Genomic DNA, 25,585 nt, shown 5'->3' with positions numbered 1-25,585 from the left:
AAAGTAGAAATAATTAGAAAGAAAATAAACATAAAATACAAAAATTTCCTTTTCTAATTAAAAAAACTCACATATACTCACATAAATTGGTTTCTAATAGAATATAGAAATAGTAAATATGATTATGCAATGTTTTCTTTTGAAGACGACAGAAACAACTATACTAGAGACATTTAGATAAAACTGCTTGTATATATTTGACTAGTGTTTGGAACCAAGTTGGCTCTGCTGTAATTTACTTTCCTGTTACCGAAATAGTTGACAAGACGTTGCGTCAGTATCTTTACGCTGCACTACGCGAGATTTAAAAGTCATCGTACGCAGTGTGTATACAATGGAACCGAAATTCATGAAACATAACCAATAATGTACAGAAAAATAGAGATAATATTTCTTGTTCATCTATATTTTTTGTTTTCATAATTAGTGTAAAGGATTTTTTAAAAATTTTGATGAAAACGTTTCTACAATGATGTTATCAAGGGTCCTGAGAATCAGACCTCCTCTCAACTTAACAACAAAATTCAAATATATTCTTTGTGGGCCTCAACTATTCTTGTGGGCCCTATAATCTATGCCTAATGGATAAGATGGCTCTGCTAACAGCGTTTACTAAAAGCAGTGATATTAATTTAGTTTAGTTGGCACCACCATCAGGAATGACAGTTTAGTTTAACTGTCATCAGTGCTCATAATATCAATAATTACCAACTACATGTTACAACATTAAATTGCGTAGTTGGTACACCTGACATATAGTTATGTCACTTATATTTATGTCTCATAGTTTGAATACAGCTCTGAAAAGATAATGAAAATTGATTACATTTATCAATAGCATATTTTTTCGAACTATCAAACACATCTCAAAAAGTATTTTACATAACACATCAAAATTTCAAGTCGATTTTTCTACGTAAAAAATTGCGTCTTATGTTTGTAAAATACGGTACATTATTAGATTTATATCTGTGTATAGTGGCACGAAAATAATACATTTGAGTATATATTAGTCAACATCTGTACTTTACCAAATAACCGGTTAGATATTTATATACAAATCTCAGCACTTTATCGACGCATTTAATTATGTTTATAATATACACACGCAATAGTTTTTTCGCTATACTCCCATCATTTGTTACTGTTAATTGAATTTACATGTATGCAAATTCCCGCTGAAATGACGATTGTTTACATGTTCTAAATTAATTAAATCGAACAGGTGGCACGATAAAAGTGCTGTTTTCAACTGTACAACATCAAAATACCACAATTAATTATAATTTTACATCTTGTTTCTTTTTTCTGTATAGAAAATAATAACATTTAAATTAAATTAATAACCTTGAAAAATAATTTCTTACTACTTTTAATATCACTAAATTGAAGGTAAAAATATAAATAAAACTAATATTATTGTATTTTTTTTTGCATTCAATGTGTAAAAGTAGATACACCAATTTATATAAATACCTGACTTCATGTTGGAAAAGAACAATACGTTAAACCTAAATAATGACGGCTTTCGTTTCTCAAATTAATCAATTTAAACAGGTGACATCCGCATCTGCAGTTGCCAAGTGTAAATCTCCGGCACTAGAAATAAATCGCGCTTAGTTTTCCTTTTCTTATTTCTATTGTACAATGCAGTAGTGGCAACGACATTTTATTCAATGCTCGTCCTTTATTATTTTCCTGTCCTTACTCCCATTCTTTAGTTTCTTCAGCTAACTCGATCGATGAGCTTTTGTTATTTTCTTCTTCTTATAATATAGCAGTAACAAATACATTTATTTCAATTCGTCTTTATATAGTGATGGACTTGGATACAATCCAATTCTAGACCAACTTTATTTTAAATAAAGTTGATATTTTTATGTCCATTCAGACAATAATAGTTATTATGATGACGGATGTGGTTTATATACTTCATGTTTATATGTGAATCGTAAAGTTTGCACAAACAGGCGTAAAGAAGTCTATGAGTATTGATTGTAGATTTGACATTATAAATGTGAGAGTTGAATGTCTCGAAATGGTATAATCTGAGTGTAAGAGACTTTTCTAGTTAAAGTCGAAAGAAAATCGATATTATCTTATATAGCGTTTCTCAACCTAATGGTTATAATCGATCGCAAAATGACAGCTGACAGCAATTGAGTCGAACTGAAAAAAAAGGTTGAGAAACGCTGATTCAACATAAATTTAACTTAAACTACAATGTGTTACTTACAGTAATGACAGACGTAACCTAACCTATAACTTATTTTAAATAATCCTAACCTTATTATACACTTGAATTAGCTAAACTAAAATTACATTAATTAACTTTAACTAACTAAATCTAGCATATACTTTATTTTTATATGCGAAAGCCGAAAGCAAGCATTGTCTGAAAATGATTATTTTATGAATATAATCCAATATTATGTTTTACAGCGTTTCTCAACCTAAAGGTTATAATGACAGTTGTCCGTTTCTGTCAAATTGAGTGAAATACTCTTAGCAATTTATTCGAACTGAAAAAAAGGTTGAGAAACGCTGATTCAACATAAACTTAACCTTAACTAAAATATGTTACTTACAGTTATGAGAGACGTAACCTAACTTATACTAAATAAACCTAACCTATTATACACTTGAATTAGCTAAACTAAAATTACATTAATTGACTTAAACTAACCAAACCTAGCATATACTTTATGTTTATATGTGTATTGTACAGTTTGCACAAACAGGCGAAAAGAAGTTTAGGAGTATTGATTGTAGATTTGACATTATAAATGTAAGAGTTGAATGTCTCAAAATGGTATAATCTGAGCGTAAAAGACTTTTCCAGTTAAAGTCGAAATAAAGTATTCACTGAAAATTTTAATTTTATAAATCTTATTAAAAGTAATCTAACATAATCCAATATTATCTAACACAACGTTTCTTTGTTCTGTTCGCGAAATGACAGCTGTCACCTTATGTCAAAGCGAAAACTGGTAAAATACTCTTAGCAATTGGTTGAGAAACGTTGATCTAACATAACCTATAATTTAATTTATTTTAATGTAACAAAACCTAACCTAATACACATTTGAATTACCTGAAGAAAAACTACTTTAATTGACTTAACTAACCTAACAGTTATATTTATCCTGATCAAACATAACCTATAACTTTTCTTATCACAATTAAACCTGACTTAAAGTTCTGATTGAAGCAATTTGTTACGAAATATTTAAAAACTGAACTAACATGATTAAAATGCTCAATAATAGTTTTGTGAACTATGTAATACATTTATAATTATATAAAGTTTGAATACGTTTTGACTATAATTGGATGATTTAAATGCTTGATGCGTCGGAGACACAATAGTTGTTTTATAATCAAAACTTTTTTAATTAAAGTTTGCAGATGCAAAGGAAAAGTGACTCCTGCTGCATAAGCGTATATCATATATATTACGTCGTCTTCATTTTTAAATTACTTTTTCTCTCCTTCCTAGTTTGTACATTGAAGGTGAAAAGGGGAATTTTTAATCAATTTAAGTTGGAGTGGCTTTTCAGTCGAGCGTGAATCGATCAAAGAAGAGGAGGAGACGGTTGCCGCCAGACCGGAAATCCCGTGGACCGCGCGCGTTTCGTAATCTGCCGTGCAAGAAAACACGAACATTACCACTTCAGGTTAATTCCCCAGCTAAAACCAAAGAAGTGGAAAAAAAAATGTTGGAAAAAAAAAGAGAAGAGGTCAACCGTATCCTACTCCAAACGAAAACGAAATGCTTTCTACGCGATGAAACCGAGAGTCGAACGAGATTATTCGCTTTGTACAATAATATGTATATTATAAACGTGGGTCGAGCTAAGGTCAAGTGTCAAAAAGTTTCCAGTGGATAGTAGCACCGCACCCGATCCAACAATTACCAACCGTTAAAAGCAATTTTCCACTAATTGCAACTAGTTAACAACCATGTTTTAGTTATTTTTTTTTTAGCATTTGCAGCTTTTTTTAATTAAAGTTTAATTGCTCGCCATTTCACAGGACGTTAACTTCCTTACTCCTTTAAGGGGAAAATGTTAAAGGCGTCGTATAAAATGCTCTTATTATGAATGATTAAATCGATGCTCATCGATTTTCGCGTTGCCAAATTTATCGTCGCTCTTTTAGACACCTATCAATATTTGTTCGCACGTCAATCACCTGTCCAATGTTTTGGCTTCGCTTCTGAAGCCTCTGATTCCAATGCGAGAAATCTTACTGATTCATGAGAAGCCAACGTTGTTGTTGCTTACGAGCAGACTTCGAATTATGTGGAAACTTGATATGATCGAACGATAGTACTTATTCAAATTAATATCTGGATCGAATTACTATTTGCATATTTAATTAGAAATGTGACGTGTTGATGGAGGTGTAATCATGTAGAAAATCACAAAGACATTTTGAAAGCACTCCAATCCTATGGAATATTCTCAAGATAATCCAACATACTTCAACGATTTCAACAAAAATAATTTACAATATTATATAATTCATAACCAGCTTTTATTTAACGACCAGAAAAAACACTTAATCTTAAGCTTTTTATAAAAACAAATATCGAATAAGACCAAATCTACTAGAAAATTACTTAAAAAATGCAATATTTTAGAAATAAAAACGTATATTTAAATTCGATTAGTCCTGTACTGCAATGAATCCTGACTCATAGAAAAAAATTCAAAACAAACTATTTTTTTCAAGTCTCTTATTGTGCGGTTTAATTCCTGGATTAGTCCGGGATATTTTCGGAATTGAATACGAAGTATTGCTGTACATCAATAATTACGTTGTAGAATAAGTTTTGTAAAAGCTATTGAATTATATATAATCAAATCCAATTTTTGTGCAATATTTTCCTTTGTTTCTAGAAATTTTTCCCATTTATTGTTACAAAACTCTTTTATAACCACGAATGTAATAAATTTCATAATATCACGTCGATCGATAATTAAAGCTTCGCGAAACAATACTTAATATACTTGTAACACTTTAACAGAGAATTGAATGAATTGAATAAACATAATCTGCTTACGTTACTTCTAAAGACATAAAGCTAACAAATAATGAGACAGTTACGGCATGTTCGCATGCATACTTATTTCGCTTCCACACGATTTGTACTTTCAGCAATTGAAAATGTTCAGTAAACCTAACAGGTATTAAATATTTCGGTACTGAATCATTACATAAATTAATGAAAATCTATAATTTACGTGGATTATCCATTAATTAATTAACCACGATTTGTACTTTCAACAAATGTTCAGTAAACTTGACAATATTTCAATATCAAATTATTTTAATCTACGTAAAATAATTAATAAAAACTCATAAGATATGTTAATTTTATTTATGGATTTGTTAGGGAATAAACTGTAAGTAGATAAGAAATAATAAAACAATGAAATGTTGGAAGGAAGTAAACCTAAAGTGGATGCACGTTCGTCGTTGTTCCCGCTGTTCCGTTGTAGAATCAACGGAAAAAAAATATCAGCAGGTGCGTGAGAAGTAATTCTGTTTAAATGCAAGTGCTGTTGCCATGTTGAAAGTCTCGTGGAAGAAGGAAATAAAAGGAAATTGAACATGTTGTTAGGTAGTTCTTTAATGGAAATACAGGATTGATAATGTAGTTTAAATAAGAAAATGTAATCATGTATTCATCTAATTAGGAGAAAAATAAGAACGTCTTTAATTAGTTAGAACTTCATTTAGTTTTTATATAGTAAACATGGAAATATAGGATTGAAAATGTAGTATAAATAAGAAAATGGAATAATATATTCATCTAATAAGAACATGTTTAAACAACGCTAATTAATTGAAACTGATGTTGATTATAGAGAAAAAAATATAAAATCATAGTATTTCTGAACAAATAAGTATAGAGTACTGTTTGATTTGTAGGAATATAGAGCTTTGTTTCAAAATACCATTAGGTGGACATGAAAGTAATTCTGGTTTTCACTAAAAGATAGCGTTATGTTTTTTTTTAAGCACTTCTCTCAATATTATGATTTTTGACATTTGGTAGATGTTTAGCTTACTTGAGAGGCAAATTACGTGAAATTTATTTTGAAGCTGTTAGTTCAAGGTCAATTTTAACATGGAATATATTGGATTTTGATTATTTGTACAGTTAGAAAGAAAAATACATTTGAATATATCAAATACAAATAATCGAAGATTGATTATAATGATAAAAACATCTGGTTTCAATCATGCTTTAGTATCTTTTATTTTTTTTATTGTTAACAATTACAGTTCTTAATATATCAGATAAGGTTACAGGTGTTCTATAAAAGTTAATAATTGAAAATATAGAAACACAACTAAACTATAAAAGTGTATGCATGAGTTTCAAGTTACAATCATGATTATTAGGTTCCACGCTTGGCAATCGTGTTACATCATCAACTTGGGTGGTTTATAATGTTATAAGTTAATCTAGGCTACTATAGACAGAAAGTTAATCCAATGTAATTTAGGTAATAAGTTAACATAGGATAGTATAGATATTGCGTATGTTAGGACAAGACTGTATTTACATGCTAGTTTTGTTTTCATTATAGTTATTGTCGTATAGGCAAGCAAATAAAAAATATATGTCCTATCATTAATAAATCAAGTAGTACCATGTTATTCGATAATTTTGTATGCTATCTAGTAAACCAATTGTGCGCCACTGATCTATAAGAAGATAGTTTCAAGTTCATATATTGGATGTTAGAATAATTAGATTTATAACTAAGAATATACGATTTTTTTTAATATAAGTGTACTATAAAATCATCCATTTAAAATGTACATAAAATAATTTAAAGATACAGGTCTAAATTATTATTTTAAATATTGAAATTTTCTGGAGTATATATGTATATTGCTTCGAATACAATAAATATGAAACATTCGATTAGTAAGGAAGCAGATATTTTCAGAATATCGACGGACTAATACGATGAAATGGATTCAATTTTAATTTCATGTTTGAAAATATAGTATGGAATGAATTAAATAATCTAAATTACAAAATAATCATTGATTAATAAGATGAAACAATTTTTGAAATTATTGTAATTGTTACATTTTTTGTTTAGTAATGTAATATAGCTAGGGCTTCCAATACCCGTTTTTACCTAAATTACCGGATGTCCTATATTTAGGGTATATTTACGGATTATAGATTGAAAAGAGTGTTCCAAAATAAATATTTTCCGTGCTAGAACTTCTAATATAACAGAAAGCATAGGTATACTAGAATAAATATGAGATAAGTTGAGTGTGAAGCATCGATTGATTGAATGCTGAAAGACCACCCAGTTCCTAAATCTAAACCAATAGTTGCATAAATATGTGTGCAGTTGGCACATCGGAACGGATCCAAGGAAACTTGGCATCTGGCACAAACGTGTCCCCACGAAATGTCACGTCGTATCCAATGTACATCAAGTTATACATCAATAAACAAATTGCCGAACCAAAAAGAATGCATAATTGCCATACGATAGATATATTATACGACAGACAATGACCAAACCGAATCGAACCGTACAACAGGGGCAACAGGTTAAAAGCCGCACGTACGGATTCCCGGAAAGAAGCCGCATACGAAACTAATAAACACGAAGCAAACAATGATGGTGCATGTGCAAGTAAAGTGCCCGTGGATGGATGCAGTGGCGTGCATTGAATGCACAATGGGAGTCATTGAACCCCGTGGAAGATATATAGAGGAGCCGGGACAATAGGCCTAAGACTTCTTAATCGGAAAACTGGAGGGCAGGTATTAGTATTAGCCGGTGCTGATCGAAATCCCGACAGTATCAAAATCCCGACAAAATGTGTATTTTAGATTAATTCTTATTGTTAAGGTTTATTATGAATAAGTCTATATCAATTAATAGAAGATATTGTCGAGATTTTGATACTGTCAGAATTATGGTTGATACTGTCGGGATTTCGAATGTCTGCGTCTGACATCTGGTTTCAATCATGCTTTAATGTCTTTTTTTTTTTTATATTGTTAATAATTATAGTTCTTAATATATCAGATAAGGTTTTAGGTGTTCTATAAAAGTTAATAATTGAAAATATAGAAACACAACATTTGGTGTTTATGTATTTAAAATTTCAATATAGGTAAACTATAAAAGTATATACTTGAGTTTCAAGTTACTATCTTGAGTGTTATACAGTCAACACTTGAATAACATGATTATTTGGTGTAATATATTATGAATAAGTCTATATCAAATAATAGAAGATACTATCGAGATTTTGATACTGTCATAATTATGGTTCATACTGTCGGGATTTCGAATGTCAGGAATTTGATTGTCTGGATTTTGGTGGTCGGGATTTGGATAGTGTCGGTAATATGGTTGTATGGAATTTGATTGTCGGGATTTCGGTTGTCGGGATGTAGAATGTCCAATAGAACGCATAGCATCGCACGAGTATAATAACGATCTGACTGCGCATTCGGAATTAGTCTAGACTGTGTGCACTGTGAAGGGTGGTAAAAGATGATAGGAAAAATAGCGGAAACAAACGAAATAAAACGTCGTCCGCGGCGACGGTCCCTGAACCGGAAGCGACACGTCCCACGTGATGAATGGACGAAACTCTGGTCTATTTTTACTCACCTTACCAATAATAACAGAAATTACAAGTATTTTTAGACTAGACGCAGACACCGCAATCGCATCATTTGGTACACAACACAGGCGTATCATTGATATATCATATTCATCAATTAATTATATTTAATGATCGTACCACGTGTTAATCAAATGCAATGAAAACTGAAAGTAATTTTATATTTAACTTTAGTTAATTAATTCATCACTTTACTTAATTATCATCAAACCATTAGATTTATCCATTTACTAATAATGATTATGATTTATTGGGTAAATTTGATACATAAAAGAACGTAAAATGCATCGAAAAACAATAAATATTATAACAATTCTATCATCTTTAATCATATCGGATTTTCCACCCATTCATTTAATTATTTATCACATCAAACCTTTATAAAGTGTACACAATTTGATTGATACTTCATATTAATTAATTAATTAATTACTTAAATTTAACGCAGTTCGATTGAAATTGATTCCAAACTTACTTTAGTTAAAATACATCGAATAATTCACTAATTTAATTATAATAAAGAAAATCTTATTTCAATATTTTTTGTAATAATTAACAAACATTTATTTTTTTAATTATTTCATTGATTAATTGTTAGAATATAATGAATATGATTACGTTTTGATGACTTTCAGTACAAAAAAAATCAATCAAATACAATTATATTGTATTAGATTTATGACAATACTTACTTATCTTTTTATAATTCTTTAATATTCTGTAGTACGTAAATTTTATATTAATTTTGTATTAATATTCATCAAACTAATTACAGAAATTTAATGTAATTGCCATGAAAAATAAAATTGAATGCAATTAGTTAAAGTTTATTTTTTACTGAAAATACATAAATTACATAAACATTTATTAATTAAAATAATTAATTATTATTTAAAAATACTATTGTTGTAATATTAACACGTGCTAATAAGTAATGTAATTAACTTCCATTTAAAATTTGAGTGTATTAATTTTCATTATATAACGAAATGAACGCTAATAAACTGCAATGAATAAAATAAATCCAACTCGACTCGACGACATTTATTAAATGTAATTAAATATTTATTATTATTCATTTTATTTGAAATACTATTTGCCTCATAAAATTCTGTTCATAATTAACGCACCTTTATTTCTTTACTGCAAGTTGTAATGTGTACAGAATTATAAATGCGTAAGCAATTTATGGACATTTTACGACCTTTTTGTAACAGGTACTAAGTGACGATTTTTAAGTAACGTTTTGCAAAAGTCCATAGTTTGTTCTATGGACTTCTATCAAATAATAATAATATTCATTTTCATGGAAGGAGAAAATGCATATTATTATTATTTGATCCTTGATACTTGACACTAAATATTTTACTTACAGTTGTTATTTCATCAATTAAGAAATAAATTAAAAAATGTATATTTCATGATGAAAAACAATAGCAGATAACGATGTAAAATAATTTTAAATGTAGCAATACCCTGCATAGTGCGGCCGTGATTAGTCCGGTTTTAAAGTTCTCCATTAGTCCGGTTTCAAACAGGAGGAACCGATTAACTGGACTATGTGACGTATTGTTTTATTTGATTAAATTGGTATATTTCATCAAAGAATACTAAAAAAATGAATCAAATAATTCTAAATGCAGCAACACCTCGTATAGTGCGGACGCGATTAGTCCGGATTTACTATAGTAAACTTGACTTTTTTTTAAATAAAAATACTCTATTTAAATAATTGTTACAAACAATTATTATTTGTCTCTTTCAATTCTGTTTGTATGCAGTTTTAAAGTTCTTGATTAGTCCGATTTCATACAGGAGTATCCGATTAATCGGACTATGCGAGGTATTGTTGTATTTGATTAACTTGGTATATTTCATCAAAGAATAGTTGAAAATGAAACAAATAATTCTAAATGCAGCAACTCTTCACATAGTGCGGACGCGATTAGTCCGGATTTACTATAGAAAACTTGAATTATATTAATAAAAATACACTATTTAAATAATTAGTACACACAATTATTATTTGTTTATACAGTCAAGTCTCTTGTTGTTCTGTTTGTATGCAATTTTAAAGTTCTCGATTAGTCCGATTTCATACAGGAGGAACCTATTAACCGGACTATGCGAAGTATTGTTGTATTTGATTAAATTGGTATATTTCATCAAAGAAGAGTAGAAAATGAATTAAATGCAGCAATATAGTGCGGCCGCGATTTGTCCGGATTTACTATAGTAAAGTTGACAACAAATTATAAAAAAAAACTATTTAAATAATTAGTACATAAAATTATTATTTTTTATACTGTCAAGTCTCTTTTTGTTCTGTTTATTTTTTATCCTGTTTTAAAGTTCTCGATTAGTCCGGTTTCAAACACGAGGAACCGATTACCCGGACTGTGCGAGGTATTGTTGTATTTGATTAACTTGGTTCTATAACTTGACACTTATTGCTATTTCAATGAACTTGTCTCTCTTTGGTCTTAATTAGTTCAACAAGTCGATATATCATCTTACTGCTATACATTTTTACGCGTTTTGAAGTTTATAATTAGACTTGCACATGGTGCATGATCATTCATTCCACTCATTTAAGAACTTTTTGCAAAATTATTCTTAAATCATTATTTTAATTGTTTACATAATTTATATAATGTAATTTCTATAAAAAAATATGTAGTTATGTTGATCAAATCTTTTTATATCTGAAATTGAATTTATTTATCATATTGTTTACTAATAACTAAGAATTTAATAGTTTTAACCTACATTTGTTTATTAGCGATATAAAACATAGAACATGTTCATATTTTATGAAGTGATTGTAATAAGAATAAAATTCAAAGAAAAATTGAATTAAATTATTGTTTATAGAATAATAAAAGCAGTAGTAAAATAAAATTTATGCACAGTCACCATAATATAAACATTTTCTTATAACAAAATATTGAGCTTTAGCGAACAAACTATATTTTTTTACGATCTTATTTTTGGACACCCTAAACACGACTAAAAGCTTTTCATTTATATAGAAAATATTACAAAGTATGTTTTTATTACTTGAAATTATTAAAATGAATGAACGAACACTAATTATTTATTTATTAAAAAATGGCGTCTTTATTTTGAACATTAAAAATCTCAATACCTCGCATAGTGCGGGTAACAAAATCCTCCAATATTCCTGACTGTTAAAAACCGGACTAATTGAGGAACATAAAAGTTAAACGCACAAAATGAGATAAAAATATATACTTATTCAACAAATTGTCGTTATATATTAATTCTACCGGAAATTATGACTGAACTGAAAATGAAAACTGTAATTATTTCTTTGTGTTTCAGGAGCAGAAAATCGCCTTGATACGCCCTTTTGGATACGTGCGTCTCGCATCGGTGCTTACCCAACTCCTCAAGGTCAGTATCATTATAGTACGCACAACCATTTATCGCATATGGTAAATACGGATAATCAAATTAGGAGTAACAATAAAATCAGTAAAGAAACAATAGGTTTAAAAATAGGTGTAATTTGCCAATAATCTAGCCCAACCTCGTTTACATACGTTTTTCTTATTGGTACAAATTGGAAATAAATCAAACAATGTAATGATACATTCATTATTAATTCAATTTAAATTGAGTTATTTTGAGCAACAATTTTATTAATTTATTTAAAATATAATTATATATTTTAATTGAGAAAACACAATTCTAAATATTTGAAGCCAAATCCTCGATATATTTGCGGAATCTATTACATAAACTATGCGAAGTATTGCTGTATATGGAAATGGTCAATAAATAAATCAGTAATTTGAAATAAAAAAATATTGCGCATAATATTTCATTGCAATGGAATGAAATAAAGTACAAAACTATGAAATGTTTTGTATGCAATTATCATTAACGATGATCTATTACTCGAAGGTATTCGCGTAATAACATCTTTAATGCAATCTTAATTGGCCGAACACAGTCTTACCTTGCAAATTGGCAATTTTCCTTCTTTTTTCTTCTTCGTTCTGTTCACAGAAAATTTAAAAAAAAATGTTCGCAATTGGTTCTTGAGAAAACGGATATAACATGTAATGCATTCCGGGCATTCAGTCATTAAATATAAATAAGTGGACTCTTTGCGGTTACTATTTTTTTTTTTTCTGTTTTCTTTATCGTAAAACGTATGCGCTTTATTTGTTTAAGTTTATGAGCACTTTTGTGTATGCACAACGAAACTATTCCACTAGTGAAAGCGACAAATTGTGTTTTTTTTTTTCGTGTTTTGGTTAGAAATCACATATAATTATTTTATAAAAAGTATAATATATTTTAATTAAACTTTGAATTAAATTAAACAATCGAAAATTTAATTCAATTTAAAAATTTAATTATTATGCAATTATTTTTTTCATTAAAAAATTAATTAAATAATATATTTTTTTCGTAAAATTGACAAGTTGTTTTCTATACAGTAAATGTTTGCTTCAACGAATTCAAGTTATTTATCGAAACGTTAAATTTGTAAAATGAAAAATAATTTCAGCAAAATTTTCAGTGTTTTCATATTTTTCCTGCAATTATTCTGATTTATAATCTATACTCATGTGATGATTAATGTTTATATAGAAATATTATAAATTACATATTACTAATATCGTGAAAATACTTTTAATATAGAAATACATGAGAATACTTAGAAAGAAAAAAATAAACTTCTAAAACTAATTTTATTGATTTCGTATAAGACTTGCAATTATTCATATGTTTTTAATTTAATTTTTTTTTTTGTTTCTTTATCATATTTTCATTTAAAGCTTGGCTCAAACTCATACTTACTTTGATTTTAGTATTTATTTTGAAGAAGACTGAATATTTTATTTTAGAAATGTAGGAATTCCAATGAGTTTTCAAAAACTACCATATCTTCTACGAAATGTGTATTGAGTAAACTTGCAAAATATCTACTCATATTTATCATTTACCATGTTCAACATCTACTAGAAAATTCTTTATAGAAAGTCATTTCATAATTTTATAAAAAAAAAATCGAAGATTGCCAAACATGAAACTTTCAATTTCGAATTAATTAAATATAAATTAGTTTTTTGTCGATTGAATTCAACACTTGAATTTTGATCATGAAAATCATTAATCATGGAATTTTTTTTTTCATCAAGAATATTCTGGATTTTATTATGTTTGTTTTAATGAACTAATAGAATTTTAATGTTTTTTTTTGTTCAATTTTAAATTGAACATGATTTTGTTGCACATTGCCAGGACAATAATTTCATTTTTTTTTATATAAATATTTTCGATTTAATTTTGTTGTTTTAACGAACTAATAAATTTTTAATGTTTTTTTTGTATTCAATTTTAATTCAATTTAAATCTGTTATAAAGAATCAATCATTCATAGATTATTACGAAATTACACAAAGTATAAATGACAAAACGACTTATATCTTATAGAGAAAAATGATATTTCCTACTTATATAACTTAGTTTGCATTGACCAAGAAAATATAAATTTTAAAATAAAATTGATTATATTTCATGATTCCGTCTATTTTCATATTCGTTTCTACTTCTTTCAAACATGTATAAAATATCCTGAAATTTTACGGTAGCAAATGACACATTTTAGTAGCGCCATCTAATGGTTTGTTCTACAAACTATCCTGGTATTACTTTTGTTTTGTTTTAGATATAAAGCAAATTTAAAGTCCATGAGTAATATATAACTTTGTCGATTGCGTGTTGCCAGTTTAATTGCTGTTGGGTATTTAAATCCTCGAGGTATTTAAATAATGGTCGGTGTAAATTGTCAATGGCGGTGTTCGATTTCGAAACAACTCATTTGGGATTCGTCTCGAAACTTCGGATGCAATTCAATTTAGTGAGCGAGCGAGCGTCTGAGTCTATGCGATATAGTATTTAGTAGGGAACGCTCTATTTCTGTCCATCGAGGAATGCCGGCTGTCGCCGCCGTCTCAATATTCATCCGCAGACACCACCGGTATCCATCCATCTATCCACTATCACCTAGAAAAGAATGAATCTGCTTCCAAATTTACATTACCTAACAACATCCTTGAGCTTCCTCCAAGCGTAAGCTAAGTTGCGTAAGGAGGACCCACCTCGGTCGGGTGCGGTCATCTCGATAAATTGATCATCTCTGCGATGATGTCACTATTTTAATGACAATAATAATAATGGTCGCGCCTTGAGAAGATGACGATGATTATGCAGCAGCTTTGGCGGCCAACTAGGTGGGTTATTTTCTGCTGATGATCATCTGAACTGATGATGATGGCGTTGCGCTCAAGATGAGAGAGAGACACGGTTTACGGCGTGCCTGAATTTACGCGAGTCAACGTCCAATGGCTTCGCTCTCTACACAATTTCAAAATGGAATAAGCTTTATTTTTAAATCATATTATTAGACGCATATTATTATTTGTTACTGTTTTTTTTTGTAATTTTTCACGTTTTATTGCAAAATTATTATATCCATTCCAAATGTTATAATTTTTCATTAGAATCAAAGAAAACAAAATTAACATTTCCATCAACTTTATATTTGATATCCAAAAGTAATGTATGACAAATATGATTATTACACATTTACGCAGTCATACGCATTATGCATTACGCATTAAAGAAAAACTTTTCGAAATTAATTCGTTCTCAGTAAAGAAAGTGAAAAGTTTTTCGAACAAAGAAAAGTTGTATTAAACAAACAAATTTTTTGACAGACAAAGTTTGAAACATCAAAGTTGATTGACACTATTTTGGATACAACAACAATTTGTTGGAAGATGATTTTAATGAGTGTTTCTCTCAATCTATAGGTCGCATTCAATTTTTAATGGGTCGCAAATGACAGCTGTCACCTCTTGTCAAAGTGGGAAACTTGTGAAGTATAGTGACTGTACAACAAATTGTTGGATAGTTCGGCAAAAAGATTAAGAAACACGGATTTAAATTGTTTTGCATTGAACTGTAGAAGTATATTTGAAATAAAGCCTGCAAATGAAGTATCGAGTTATTCGTTTAAATTAAGGGTTATAGCGCTTATTATCAATCAATAAAACAAATAAACCTTTTATTTTAACTAATTTTAAACTATTATAAATTATATTTGAGTTAAATTAAATAGGCCGTACCCAGAGACACTGCAATACTGGGACAACCAATGATAAGGACAGAGCAAGCTCTAATTCCTCATCGAATTCCAAAAATCAGAATAAAAATATGAACCCACAATGTGGGCCGATCAATTTTTATACTGATCAGAACAGATACTACACTTTGATCATAGCTCATAAAGCCACGAAGCGATAAGTTAAAAACGCTTATTTCTAACCAATTGTTGCAGATTAATCTTCAAGTGTGCTATACAGAGCTATTACAAGCGCCATCTGTCGTAACTACCCCTTTGATTATATAATATCTGCAAGCAATTGTCATTGAGAACGTACCAAGTTTGCTTCGGAAGAACGAAAGCCGTATACTTGATCGTCGTACCTTTAGTATGAATATTAATATAATATGTATCATAAGTATGATCACATTCTGAGACATCGATTAATCGTAATTAGGTCTGTTTCACGTCTCTTTATAATTTAAATAGTGATATAAATGTGCCGGTACTTATAAGTAAAAAGGTTTTGTAAATTTTTCACTGAAAAACCATCATCTTCTAAATTCTTCTTTTTCTAGGACGTTTGTCCATATTTTGCTTGAAATTACGAACTTCGTTATATCGAAGCTTCGTTAACCGAGGTACAACTATACTAGAAAATCCATTGATTACATTATGTATTTCTAAAAATTGATTTTAGTTTTTTTTTTTGTATTTTAACGTTACTATACTATTTTCACATTCTAGTACTCTTTTATTGCAATACAAAAATTATATTTTCAAAAACGTTATATTTTAATTCCAAGCGTGATATAACAATAATCAATTTAATTGAAAATCTGCCGCACACGATGATTAATTTACATTACATTTAACATGTAATAATTGATTACGAAATCGTGAGTAAACACTTTAAGTGTATCAATATTTTAAGCCGGAAATCGTCGGGCATCTCCGCAGATGCAGATGACGTCTGCTGTGCAGGTTCAATAGCATGCAATTATTCCTGGAAACGAATGCACCGAATCACCTCTCGCAATGATGCAATCATTACGATCATTAAAGTGCATTTTAGTCATAACATCGTATCTTTTTTTTTATTAATAAACAAACTGTCTTAAGTTGTATAATTTTGTTATGTTTCTTAATTATTTAATACATATAATTTAATTATTTATTTATGCAATTAAGAAAAAGTAAAAAATATTCCATTCCTATTAAGTTTTGTCATAAAATCACACCTGCTTTTTTTTTATTACCAAACTGTTTTAAGTTGTATAATTGTGCTACATTTTTATTGATTTAATACAAGTAATTTAATTATTTATCTACAATATTAAATTCAATTCAATGACAAATTGAAATTAATAAAAAAGTATAAAATATTCCATTCACGTTACGTTTCAATTTATAAACGTAATAAGAAATGTTCTTATATGTTGTGTAACGAAAAATCTATAATATTGGAATTGCGTGCTCGCTTATATTCATCGAGTATTGAGCAAAATTAAATTACTATTTGAGATTGTTGAAATGAGATTTGGAGAAGATGATGAAATTTTGTAATTTTAAGAATGTTTTTCCTTCCCTCTAGGAATTATAAAACAGTACGTGGGTATACTTTTAAAGTCGTTATTTCGGGCGTTGGATTGTCTTAATCCTCAATGTAAACACGTTACTTTATTTCGAAATTCGATTTTTTTTGTTTCTAATTTATTCCACGAAACAAATAATTGATCATTAGATTTAATTGAAACAATTTCTTATACAGTCATACCTCGATTAACGAAATTACTTCTTTAAGTGAATTAATTTTAAACTGGAATTCAATGTGAATATTAATAAAGAAAATTTTCACATCTTTCAGAATTGATGAAATAATTTAAAAGTTTTTTTTCTATTTTACTTAATTGCTTACACATTAATGTAGATTGAATATTGACATTAATTAAAAAAATACTATAGAAAATCTAAAAATAAAATGAAAACAAAATATATATTTTAAACTTTGAAAAGGCAGTTTTTTTGCGTCTTAATTATTGAAGAATAAATCAATTTTTATTATATGGATATTAATGAAAAGATCTATAGAGAATCAAATAAGTTTTACTTTATTATTCGAAAACTAATAAAAATAGAATTGAATTAAAGAAGAAAGATAAAAAATTATGATAACATTTTATGTACAAAAAAACTTGTCAAATTGGAAGTAATAATTTTAAATCCTTGAAAATTTTTACTTCATTACTCTAAAATTAACAAAAATATAATTAAATGAGAATATGGAGATAATATGAAAAACCATGCATCATGTTTATAACTATTTTTTTTGTAAATAGACGATTTTTGTCAAATAGAATTATTAAATTGAAATCCTTGATAAAACCTTTACGTTTTACTTAATTATTTGAAAACTTATAAAGATTGAATGCAATTGTATTATGTATATTAAAGAAAAAACTATAGAGAATCAATCTATTTTACAACTATTCATATAATATAAAGGATTTCTGAAAAATAACAAAATTAAAGACATCAATGTCCATGCTGTAAAAATGAATGTTTTACATAATTACTGGAAAACTAGTAAAGCTGGATTTTAATTTGAATATGGATATAAGCTCAAAAGATTATCTCTTAATATGCTACATACTCATTCTCGAGCATAATATCTATATATAACACAGTTTATAATTAATTCATTTTCTGTGAAATTATGTCATGAAACGAATCATGAACTATCAAAGTTCAATTCCGATTACTCAATTATTCTAAAATAACTTTTAATGGTTCTGATGAAATCTATTGACTTAAATTTTCTATTGATTAGTTCAATTATTTTACTTTTAATCAAATTAGGATATAATGATGATAGTATGTATTTATGGATATGCAATTGTTTATAACAAAAACGATCTAAGAAGCAGTATTTAGCATTGGGAAAGTAAACAGTATGAGACTTAGTATGCTACCTTGTAGAACACCAAAAAAAAATGATCACAGGTTAGTGTTCTCTGTTTGTTCGAAATTGCAGGTTTGAATTTTGTTTGATGTTTGTGTGTGAATGTTTACTGTATATGCAATTGTTTATAATTAAAACGATCTAAAGCGAATCGATTTTTTTAGAAACTAACCTCAAAATCAATATGATATTTGATCACATTGTTTGAGTTTTGTTTGTTGAGTGTTTACTGGATATGCAATTGTTTATAACAAAAACGAACTAAAGCGAATCCATCTTGTTAGAAACTAACCTCAAAAAATCTGACAGAAGTAGTATTATGCATTGGAACAGTATGAGACCTAGTATGCTGCCTTGTAGAACATCAAATAAAATTAAATTGGAGTGGATGTTTGTTTGTTTGGGTGGGAATTTATGGAATTTTAGAATCGGAAATGGATCAGTGGGTTAAGATGTGGGCATGGCTCTCTCGATTGTTTATGCACGATTAATAAAGCATGCAAATGGTTGAACGCATGCCGCGGTGGTATGCAAATGGTCGTTTCTTATATTCTGGACGTGATCGTATAAACGTATATATATAAATATACGCGATCGAATGCGAATTCGGCGAAGAAGTTCTGAGCTAATTACGACATGAATCCGCCGATCGGCTCGACTTTGATTAATGATTCACTCGCTCGCTCCTCTTTTAATCTATTACACACGAGCGCCAATTGAATCTTCTCAAATTGCCACAATTAATTCTTCACTTTACACAGGGATCAATGTTTCTTGCATGTTTATCTGTCTATGCTTAACTACATGATTGATCATTTTTTATTCAATCTTAAATTGATTATGTTAACATTGTAATATGCAACAATTATGTTATTTCATGTATTGTTAACTTCCTTTTTCATACATATTTCACCTAACATGACATATAAAGGTGTACCAATTCACATGATTTCAAAGGTTTACAGCAATTAATTAACTAATGAAAATATAATTATGTAATTGGAGTAGATTGAAGACAGATTTTAACAAGTCAAACACAATGTGACAGCTGTCATTTTATGGTAAATACAATATAACAGCTGTCAGTTTGCGATCCATTAAAAAAATAACGCGACCCAATTTTGGGTTGTAAAATTCTTAATAACAAAATATTAATATTGGAAATAATAGGTTAGAACTCAAATATAATTGTTTTCTGAGTATACTAAACTAAGTTTCGAGTTTATTGCGATTCTCTGTAAGCAATTAAACATAAAGTTCAGGTGGTAAACATGTGCGGACACGTGCATTCATAAATAACATTAACATGAATTTAATTCTCTTCTCCTTTCTTTAAGAGCGGCTATAATCTCATTAGCTTTGATCTAATTTTACATCGGTTTAATCTCACTTCCTGATCTACCACAATCGGTAACAGAAATAATCTACTTTTTTATACCACTTATTTTTTCTCTTCATTCTAATACTTCTATAACTAGAATAATGCAAGTGTTGAATTATTATTTACGTAATTAAAATTATACTAAGTGCAAGTTTTAACAATATTATAACTATACTATAATTTAAAAGGTTTTATAGTTAAGTGTTAATTGAATATATACAAAATATGCTGAAATTTGAAACAAAAATATGATTAAGAAGTTATGTAAAACCGATTGCATACTTTGATGTGAATATACGATATGTGAATTAATTATCTAAAATGTATGCTAAAGTCCAAATAATTAATATGCTCAAGAAGTTGTTGGAGATCACGTACTTGTATATTCGGTGACAATAGCTCGACCCAAACGTGTCTTACCTACCTAAGGGTTTAGTTCATAACTCTAAACGTTTTATGCATTAAACGCCCAAGCATGTTCGAATGTTGTTACGTTGTATGTTGATCACAGAATTATAACCTTTGTTCGACTACTCTACTTGAATTTATTACATTATAAACCCATGTATGCAGTTATTTTTTATTATAATAAATATTGGTTTAAATATTTTAAATAATTTGAGTAAGCAACTATAAAACTGCCTGATTTTTTGTAATTAAATTACATTTGATTAATCATAAGTTCGTAAATATAAATTTAATAAGGATTTTGTAAAAATTGCTATAATTTTGAATATAATGTTGGAATTTCTTTAAAATTATACTTTGTTAATAATTAGTTAGACAATATAAGTGTGATAAGGAATTTGAAATTAATTTATAAAAATTGGCATAATTATTAATATATACAAGATAATTTATTTATAATACAACAACTTAAAAATAAATGATTATGCATGGTTCAGTAACATTAAATACAAATTACGATAATTGTGAGAGAATTATGTTAATTTAAGGAACTGCAAATTATTACAAACATTGTTATCCAGGATACAATTCTGTTGTTGATCATTCTCCATCAAAGGTTCGCTAGTAAATTCTCCTTCCATTGAGCAATCCATCTGCATCTGCTCGATGGAACTCTCAAAATTACTATAAGTTGGCACATCATCGTCATCCTCCTCTTTGTCCTTATCAGTGATAATTTTACTAATATCGTCAAATTCATCAATGAAAATCAACTCGCGCGTATCTTCATTGAATATGTTGTCATCGTCTACGTCCTCCTGTGGGTAATCTGCATACGGATCTTCCTCGTACTCCATGTCATTTTGTGACAAATTATCCTGCGGCGAATTTGTAGATTCATTTTCGTTGAAGTTAAACATCTTGGATAGATTTTTTGTTTACTGTGTTTCTCCGCCAACGGCTGCTAAGGAACTGATGATGGTAGTACTAAGTTCGCAGTTTATATATCATATTTTTCTGGTAATTCCCTTAGGTATTTTTCTCTTGGCCATTTTTCTACCACCTTTCGGTATTTAACAGCCCCCACTAATTTTTGTTGGTTTTAGGTTTGGAACCAAGTTTTTTCGTGATAAAGGCGATTGCAATTAAATTGTCATTTTTGTAATCAACCCTATTTTTCTACCTGCAATTTTATTAGTAAGACTTCTATTTACAAATATACTGTTATATTCTACTTCAATTTATTAAATTATAAACCAATCATACACAGATATTTGTATTAAAAGATATACATTTGTAGAGCCGAATAATCTATAATTTAGAGCGCTGTACACTATATTTTACTAATTGGAATTATAAATATGTATCGTTTTATCATTTAAACAATTATTAAATTTGTTTGCAATTAATATTGAATATGTACATATTGGATCAATACTTTAATTTTTAAATACAATTATTTTAAATACCTAAAACTAATAATATTTTCTTAGTAATTTTCAGGTATAGTAATTTTTATTGCGGGTTCAATAAAAAAATCATCATTTTTGCCTTAAATTCATTATTTTCTGCCTCCAATTTTATTATCTGCTACCTGATTTTCTCTGTAATTGATTTTTTTCTTAGAAACTATTCTAAATAACTAAGGTATTATTACAAGTATATTTTTTTAGTTATTTAAAATTTATTTATCTTCAATGATGTAAAAATACTTTGCAAAAATACAAGCATTATTCTATAATAATTAGAATTATTATCATTTTTCTAATAGATTTCTTGTTTTTTCAAGTTAATTGAGTAAACAAATACTTAATGCAAATTTAATATAAAATAAACTGTTGGAATTTCTTTAAGTAAATTATACTTTGTTAATAATTAATTAGAAAATATAAGTGCGACAAGGGCTTTGAAATTAATTCATAAAAATTGTCATAATTATTAATATATACAAGATAATTTATTTATAATACAACAAATTTAAAAAAATGATTATAACATTAAATACAAATTACGATAATTGTGAGATAATTATGTTAATTTAAGCAACTGCAAATTATTACAAACATTGTTATCCACGATATAATTCTGTTGTTGATCATTCTCCATCAAAGGTTCGCTAGTAAATTCTCCTTCCATTGAGCAATCCATCTGCATTTGCTCGATGGAACTCTCAAAATTACTATAAGTTGGCACATCATCATCATCCTCCTCTTTATCCTTATCGGTGATAATTTTACTAATATCGTCGTTTATTCAAAATCAACTCGCGTGTATCTTCATTGAATATGTTGTCATCGTCTACGTCATCCTCTGGGCAATCTGCATATGGATCTTCCTCGTAGTCCATGTCATTTTGTGATAAATTATCCTGCGGTGAATTTGTAGATTCATTCTTGTTGAAGTTAAACATCTTCGATAGATTTTTTGTTTACTGTGTTTCTCCGACAACTGCTTCTAAGGAACTGATGATGGTTGTACTGATTTCGCAGTTTATATATCATATTTTTCTGGTAATTCTACCCCCTTTCGGTATTTAACGGCCCCCATAAATTTTTCTTGCTTTTAGGATTCGAACCAAGTTTTTCGTATCGAATTTTCGTGATAAAGGCGATTACACACTTTGATAGGAGATGCAATTAAATTCTCATTTTTGTATTCAACCCTAATTTTCTACATGCAATTTTATTAGTTTAACTTCTATTTACAAATATACTGTTATATTCTACTTGAATTTATTAAATTATAAACCAATCATACACAGATATTTGTATTAACAGACAAATTTGTAGAGCCGAATAATCTATAATTTACAGCGCTTTACACTTTATTTTATGTTTATTTTACTAATTGGAATTATAAATATGTATCGTTTTATCATTTAAACAATTATTAAATTTGTTTGCAATTATATTTGTTGCATATTGTATCAATACTTTAATTTTTAAATACAATTATTTTAAATACCTAAAACTAATAATATTTACTTAGTAATTTTCAGGTATAGTAATTTTTATTGCGGGTTCAATAAAAAAATCATCATTTTTGCCTTAAATTCATTATTTTCTGCCTTCAATTTTATTATCTGCTACCTGTTTTTCTCTGTAATTGAGTTTTTTTTCATAGAAACTATTCTAAATAACTATGGTATTATTACAAGAAGTATATTTTTTCAGTTATTTAAAATTTATTTATCTTCAATGATGTAAAAATACTTTGCAAAAATACAAGCATTATTCTATAATAATTAGAATTATTATCATTTTTCTAATAGATTTCTTGTTTTTTATATATGAAAAAGTTGAAGCAAACAAATATTTCAAGTTAATTGAGTAATCTAATACTTGATGCAAATTTAATATAAAAACTATTGGAATGTCTTCAAGTAAATTATATTTTGTTAATAATTAATTAGAAAATATAAGTGTGATAAGGGCTTTGAAATTAATTCATAAAAATTGGCATAATTATTAATATATACAAGATAATTTATTTATAATACAACAACTTAAAAAAAAAATGTTTATACATGGTTCAGTAACATTAAATACAAATTACGATAATTGTGATAGAATTATGTTAATTTAAGGAACTGCAAATTATTACAAACATTGTTATCCACGATACAATTCTGTTGTTGGTCATTTTCCATGAAAGGTTCGCTAGTAAATTCTCCTTCCATTGAGCAATCCATCTGCATCTGCTCGATGGAACTCTCAAAATTACTATAAGTTGGCACATCATCGTCATCCTCTTCTTTGTCCTTATCAGTGATAATTTTACTAATATCATCGAATTCATCAATGAAAATCAACTCGCGCGTATCTTCATTGAATATGTTGTCATCGTCTACGTCCTCCTCTGGGTAATCTGCATACGGATCTTCTTCGTACTCCATTTCATTTTGTGACAAATTATCCTGCGGCGAATTTGTAGATTCGTTCTCGTTGAAGTTAAACATCTTGAATAGATTTTTTGTTTACTGTGTTTCTCCGCCAACGGCTGCTAAGGAACTGATGATGGTAGTACTGAGTTCGCAGTTTATATATCATATTTTTCTGGTAATTCCCTTAGGTATTTTTTCTCTTGGCCTTTTTTCTACCCCCTTTCGGTATTTAACAGCCCCCACTAATTTTTGTTGGTTTTAGGTTTGGAACCAAGTTTTTTCGTGATAAAGGCGATTGCAATTAAATTGTCATTTTTGTAATCAACCCTAATTTCCTACCTGCAATTTTATTAGTTAGACTTCTATTCACAAATATACTGTTATATTCTACTTGAATTTATTAAACTATAAACCAATCATACACAGATATTTGTATTAAAAGATATAAATTTGTAGAGCCGAATAATCTATAATTTACAGCGCTTTACACTATATTTTACTAATTGGAATTATAAATATGTATCGTTTTATCATTTAAACAATTATTAAATTTGTTTGCAATTAATATTGAATATGCAAATATTGGATCAATACTTTAATTTTTAAATACAATTATTTTAAATACCTAAAACTAATAATATTTTCTTAGTAATTTTCAGGTATAGTAATTTTTATTACGGGTTCAATAAAAAAATCATTATTTTTGCCTTAAATTCATTATTTTCTGCCTCCAATTTTATTATCTGCTACCTGATTTTCTCTGTAATTGAGTTTTTTTTCTTAGAAACTAATCTAAATAACTAAGGTATTATTACAACAAGTATATTTTTTTAGTTATTTAAAATTTATTTATCTTCAATGATGTAAAAATACTTTGCAAAAATACAAGCATTATTCTATAATAATTAGAATTATTATCATTTTTCTAATAGATTTTTTGTTTTTTCAAGTTAATTGAGTAAAGAAATACTTGATGCAAATTTAATATAAAAACTGTTGTAATTTCTTTAATTCAATTATACTTTGTTAATAATTAATTAGAAAGTATAAGTGTGATAAGGGCTTTGAAATTAATTCATAAAAATTGGCATAATTATTAATATATACAAGATA

General features: G+C 28.0%; 1 long non-coding RNA gene across 1 annotated transcript in view; it reads left to right on the top strand.

Moving 5' to 3' along the window:
* The window catches only part of LOC108562960, a 42,208-nt gene extending 29,976 nt beyond the window's left edge, over window positions 1-12,232 (top strand). Inside the window, exon 3 of the long non-coding RNA XR_001891071.1 lies at window positions 12,037-12,232. This is a non-coding gene — a long non-coding RNA (uncharacterized LOC108562960). The remainder of the gene's footprint in view (window positions 1-12,036) is intronic.
* Window positions 12,233-25,585: the final 13,353 nt, after the last annotated feature.

The sequence above is a fragment of the Nicrophorus vespilloides genome, unplaced genomic scaffold, assembly GCF_001412225.1.
Source record: "Nicrophorus vespilloides isolate i.1.1-1 unplaced genomic scaffold, Nicve_v1.0, whole genome shotgun sequence".
Lineage (NCBI taxonomy): Eukaryota > Metazoa > Arthropoda > Insecta > Coleoptera > Silphidae > Nicrophorus > Nicrophorus vespilloides.
The sequence above is the reverse complement of the archived record's forward strand: the minus strand, read 5'-3'. Positions and strand labels throughout refer to the sequence as shown.